This window comes from Fukomys damarensis, unplaced genomic scaffold, assembly GCF_012274545.1.
Source record: "Fukomys damarensis isolate Sample0158 unplaced genomic scaffold, DMR_v1.0_HiC HiC_scaffold_10, whole genome shotgun sequence".
Lineage (NCBI taxonomy): Eukaryota > Metazoa > Chordata > Mammalia > Rodentia > Bathyergidae > Fukomys > Fukomys damarensis.
The window spans coordinates 29,581,977-29,588,394 of NW_022900922.1; the positions used below are offsets into that span (position 1 = coordinate 29,581,977).

General features: G+C 37.8%; 1 pseudogene; it reads right to left on the minus strand.

The window, feature by feature from the left end:
* Positions 1-279: 279 nt before the first annotated feature.
* Positions 280-567, minus strand: LOC109117985 (annotated as a pseudogene).
* Between the last annotated feature and the right edge of the window lie 5,851 nt (positions 568-6,418).

Consider the following 6,418-nt stretch of genomic DNA (forward strand, 5'->3'; position numbering starts at 1 on the left):
TGAATTATGATCCTATATAATTATGGGGGCATGCTGTGATGTTATGATATAGGGGTATACCATGGAATGATAGAGTTAAGCTAATTAACATGCACCACCTTGAATAAATATGACTTATTCTTCTTTTCTAACTACAACTTGCTGCCCTTTGACCAATGTCTCATTCTCCCTATTCTTGTTTTCCTGGAAACCACCCTTCTACTCTTGCTTCTTTTTTTTTCTTTTTCATTTTGTTTTTATTAAGCATTACATAACACAGTAAACTGCACACTGCATAATACACTGCTTAAACTTCCAGCAGGGTTAGATGACCACAACAGAGTTATTTTTCATCAGGAAAATGCTCCCTTAATCAGTGTTCTCCAAACGCTTTGACACATAGTAATGATTAACTCCAGAGATTCACCTATCTTTTTCCATCAAATACCACTGATAGGGAAAGTGGGCAACCCTTTTTTCCTTGTCCCATTAGTAAACCTGTGAATATATGCAGTAGCCACTCCGGGAAGGACAGGGCCATGACAGAAAGTCCAGGGAGAATCTCGAACCACATCTCGGATCGGGTACCTAGACCCAAACCCTCTACTCCTCTCTCTGCTCTTGCTTCTGAAGTCCAGTTGCTTTTGTCTTTCTGTGCCTGACTTATTTGTCTCTCTTAGCATAATGTCCTCCAGACTCATCCGTGTGGTTCCACATAAAAAAATTTCCTTCTCTTTTCAGGCTGAATAATATTCCATTGTATATCCATACCTCATTTTATGGAAACTTAGGGAAATTCTGTATCTTGTTTATTATAAATAATGCTGCCATAAACAGAGGAGTGTAAGATACTCATTTCAAGTCCTAATGATACATATCTAAGAGTGAGATCGCTAAATCTATATGTACTTTTTAAAAATGTTGTCTTTGACAAATAATATATATAATAATTTTTTAGTATACTTTGTATAGTCATGTTGTCATCCATATGATGCATATTTTGTAAAGGCTTTGTTAAGCTTGGCATGGTACATTACAACAGATGTCAAGAGATAACTGAAAAATGTAAAAGCTATTTAGAGACCTTTGGCCAACACATGTCTTGCCAATCTTCACGGTGGTTCATCAGCCTCAATCAAAGTCTGAAAACTTTAACAGCCCATTCATGGACTATCCAGTGTCAGTCAGGGAGGGCCATTAACTGATACAGGAGTTACCCACACCGATGATGATGATGATGATGATGATGATGATGATGATGATGATAAGCACATCAAATGGAGCCAAGGGATTCATTAGAAGATACTTGTGAGCCACTTAAACTTAAGAACTTGCCCTTAGTGAGTTAAAAATGCAGAGTATGCTTGTGAATACTAGTTCCCACTTGAGCAAGAATTCTTAGTCCTTATCACAGCCAACCATCTTCCGGACTTTGAAAGACCCTAAGCGTAATTTGGCATTTGGACAGGACAATAGGTACTTTGCATGACTGGGTTAAAGAGTCATGCAAAGCTGTTTCCCATTAGGTCACTTTGATCTACCCTGAGCCAAATACCTGGGCCTGTCCCCTGCTAAACGACACCCCAGAGGAATGAAGGAAATAGAGCAGATTTTTCAGGAGTAGGGATATCAGTACTTTTCATCATGCCTTTCTTTGTAAATATTTGTTGGACACTGTAGATATGCTCTGCAGCATTTGTGTGTAGGAATGACCTAGGAGCATTCCACACCTCTTAAATAAACAAGATTCAGCAGTTTGGAATTGGGACCTGGGGGCCCATACAGAAGCAGCCTCATAAGTGGTTCCGATGAAGGACCTCCAAGGATTACTTTGGAAAATATTTAGTTTGGCTGCCAAATAAATAAGTAATAGTGCATTGTCCTCAAGATCCTCAAAGTCCAGGAGAGAGAGATTGTGATATTATGTGATAAATGCTATGTAGAAGTCCTGGTGATCATGAGAAGATAGGAAAGGATAGCTCTGTTCAGGGAATGCAGCCTTGAATGACATTGTTAAGTGTGGCCAGAAAGAGAAGAAGAGAGTGCATTCTAAACAGGAGAACAGCCTTTATAGTATCATCACCATGAGAACACACGAAATACCAGGGGACACTGAGTGGGTCAGGGTGACAGGGAGGGCACTGTATGAGTAGACAAGGTAGGAGCGGATCTTAAGACAGCATGGGTCTTTATTCACCAAGTCACTTCACTTTTTTTCTGTAGACAACAAGGAGGTAGTGGAAGTCTTTAAAACAGGCCATGATCAGGTGACTTTGAAATTGTCCTGTGGAAAATGCTCTTTTTGTAGAGATAGTCCATTACCATCTCCCAAGGACTTCCTGTCTTAGTCCTCATAGGGTGCTAGCAAATACTGGGGGGCTGATGAACAACACAAACTGAACACTCACACTTGCTAAGTCTGAAAAGTCAAGATCAAGGTGCTGACAGATTCATAGATGATGCCTTCTGGCTGTGTCCTGAAGTTAGAAGGGCCAAACAAGCACTCTTAAACTTTTTTTAATAAAGGTACTAATCCCAGCCATGAGGATGGAGCCCTCATGATCTAATCACCCCCCCCCACCAAAGGCTCCACCTGTTGATATTGCTTTGGAGGTTAAGTTTCAGACGATTCAGTTTTGGAGGGGCACAAACATTGGAAGCATTGCAACCGCCATGTGTTCCTCTAAATAGTGGACATTAGGAGAGGGACCTCACAGTCAGGAATTAGAACAATCCAAGCATTGAAAATTTAAATTAAGGTAATGGCCAGGGGTATACATAGAGGGAACCGAATGGGTCAACAAAGCTTGAGATTTTAATAATTTAAAAGCAAACGAAATCTGGTGACTGGTTAGATTTAAGAGCAGTGTTTATGGGGGTATGAAATGTTTTGGGACTTTGAGACTAAGGTGGATGATAATGACATAAATGGAGACTGATGACACAAAGAGAAAGCTTGACACTGATCTCAATGGTATGAACTCACCAGAAGATATTAGCAGAGTGCATTTATGTGAGACCCACCAATGAGACTTGGGTAGCAACAAGTGGGGTTGGCATTCTGAAATGAGGAGGAGGAGGTGGACCAAGTCTGAATCATTTTCTCCAGAGAAAAAATAGAGGCATAAGAGTAAGGAAGTGAACGACCTTTTCTAATGCAGCAGAAAATGTTGTAGTGTCTAAAAGATTTCATTATTAACATCACCACTATGGCATTAGCAAGACAATATCAGGGGACTGCTGGGGAAGGGGGTGGGATGTCAGGATGGAAGGAATGGCATGAGGACAGATGATCAAAGGGGTTGATGTGGAGGTACTGACTATAAACTACTCTTTTAGCACAACTGCGTATAGGAGGAAGAGGGCATCTGGAACCAAGGGATGAGTTGGGACGTCCATGAGAATGTGGACACATAACTTTTGTTAATATGATAAAAAAAAGTTGTGGTGAAAATAGGAGAAAAGCAAGTTGGATCACCTTTTTAAATTGCTATTGTCATCATGTGACTTGTGCCTTGCTCAAGTGTTTCCTCTTTTTTGTTATTGTTGTTGGTGCAGTCCTTGGTTTAATTCATGGATTAGTACTTCGATCTTCCTGATATAGCTGCTCTTTAGGTTTTGAGTCTGTAATGACTAAGAGACACTCTTATTTTCATAATATCAGGAAGGAAAACTGATTAAATCAATTACAACCCTTTAGCCCAGTTGATACAATCAGCAGCATAACAATGTCAAGCACAGCCTAGAAATTGACAATTTGTGGTAGTTATTAATCTAGTAGCAGTTTTTGTTTGTTTATTTATTTATTTATTTATTTTGGGGGGGATACTGGGGATTGAACTTGGATCCCTGCGCTTGCAAGGCAGGCAGTGGAACTATTGAGCTAAATGCCCGGCCCTATGGTAGTTATTAATTTGTCACCTTTAACCATGTGAATTAGATCAAAATCAAGTACCAGCCCAAAGGAATAGGGGGAAAAATTGAAAAGAGCCAATAACAGGACAGTAACATGACAATGATAAGTAAATACATATCAGTTATTACCATCAGTGTTAATGGCCTCAATTCACCAATCAAGAAATAGAATTGGCAGAATGTATTAAGAAGCAAAATCCAACAATATGTTGTATACAAGAAACACACCTAGTGCTAAAAGAAGCCCATAGACTGAAAGTGAAAGGGTAGAAAACAATTCTCCATGTGACAAGAGCCCAGAAAAAAGCAGGGGTAGCTATCTTATTCTCAAAGTAAATTTCAAACCAAAACTGATTAAGAGAGACAAAGAAAGCCACTACCTCCTTGTAAAGGGAACAATTCAAGAGGAAGAGATGATAATCATAAACATATGTGCACCAAATATTAATGACCCCACTATATAAAATAAATATTAAGTAACATGAAAAACCAAATAAGCACTAATACAATTGTAGTGGGGGATCTAATTACCCCGCTGTCACAAATAGACAGATCATCTAGGCAAAAATAATAGAATTGAACCAAGCTTTTGAACAAATTGACTTAATAGACATCTACAGAGTGTTCCACCCCACAATATCAGAATATACATTCTTTTCAGCTGCACTGAGTCATTCTCCAAAATAGACCACATAGTACTAATAGCACTATTATTTAAATTTTTCAATTAATTTGAAAAGGAAGCAATACTTCCAAATTCATTACTGGAATCAAGTGTTACTTTGATTCCAAAACCAGGGGAAGACCCAACCAAAAAAGAGACCGACAGGCCAATCTCCCCAATGAACATAGATGCAAAAATCCTCAATAAGATACTGGCAAACAGAATACAGAGGAACATCAAGATGATCACATACCCTAATCAAGTCACATTTATTCCAGGGATGCAAGGATGGTTCAACAAATGTAAATCAATAAATGTAATACATTATATTAACAGAGCCAAGGACAAAAACCATATGATCATCTCAATAGATGCAGAAAAATCATTTGACAAAATTCAACACCCATTCATGTTAAAAACCCTGCAGAAAATTGGAATAGATGGTCTTTATCTCAACATGATAAAGGCTATCTATGAAAAACCAACAACCAATATCATATTAAATGGCAAAAAAAAAAAACATGAAAACCTTCACACTAAAATCAGGAACAAGACAAGGATGTCCACTACCACCAATCCTGTTCAATATAATTCTGGAAACATTAGCCACAGCAATTAGACATGAAAAGAAATTAAAGCAATAAAGATAGGAAAGGAAGAAGTTAAAATGTCATTATTTGCTGACGATAAGATACTCTATATAGAAGACCCAAAAAACTCTGCCAAAAGACTTCTAGACTTAATTTTCACTTTCAGCAAAGTACAAGTTAAAAGTGTATATTTCACAGAACTAGAGAAAATAATCCAAAAATTCATTTGGAATAAGAAGAGACCTAGAATAGCAAAATCCATTCTAGGCAACAGACACATGACAGGGGGTATCACAGTCACCAACTTGAAACTATACTACAAAGCCACTGTGATAAAAATAGCATGGTACTGTCAAAGAAAAAGACCTGAAGGTCAGTGGAATAGATATATTTCACAGAACTAGAGAAAATAATCCAAAAATTCATTTGGAATAAGAAGAGACCTAGAATAGCAAAATCCATTCTAGGCAACAGACACATGACAGGGGGTATCACAGTCACCAACTTGAAACTATACTACAAAGCCACTGTGATAAAAATAGCATGGTACTGTCAAAGAAAAAGACCTGAAGGTCAGTGGAATAGACTGGAAAATACAGAAACAATTCCAGATGTACTCAGCTACCTCATCTTTGACTAAGGAGCCAACCATCCTCAGTGGAGGAAAGATAACCTCTTTAATAGATGGTATTGGAAAAACTGGATTTCAACCTGCCAAAGATTAAAACTAGACCCTTATCTTTCACTATGCACTAAACAAAAATCCAGTGGATTAAATATCTAAATATAAAAACAGAAACTAAATGTAAAAACTAAATATAAATCTAAATATAAAAACTAAACTTGCTGGAAGATAGGTAGAACTCTTGAAGACTTTGGCATAGGAAAAGACTATGAACAAATCCACAGTAGCATGGGAACTAGCACAAAGAATCAACAACTGAGATCTCATTAAAAAGCTTCTTCACTGCAAGAGAAACCACCAACAGATCTAAGAGACAACCTACAATGTGGGAAAAATTTTTTACCAGCTGCTCCTCAGAAAAAGGACTATTATCTGGAATATATAAAGAACTCAAAAAAATGAGCCCCCCCAAATATAAAGACTCAATTCAAAAATGGACATCTGAAATGAATAGACTTTTCTCAAACAAGTAAAAGCAGCAAATAAATATATGAAAAAATGTTCAACATCACTGGTCATTCAAGAGATGCAGATGAAAACAACACAGATTCCACCTCACCCCACAAAGAATGGCTGCTATCAAGA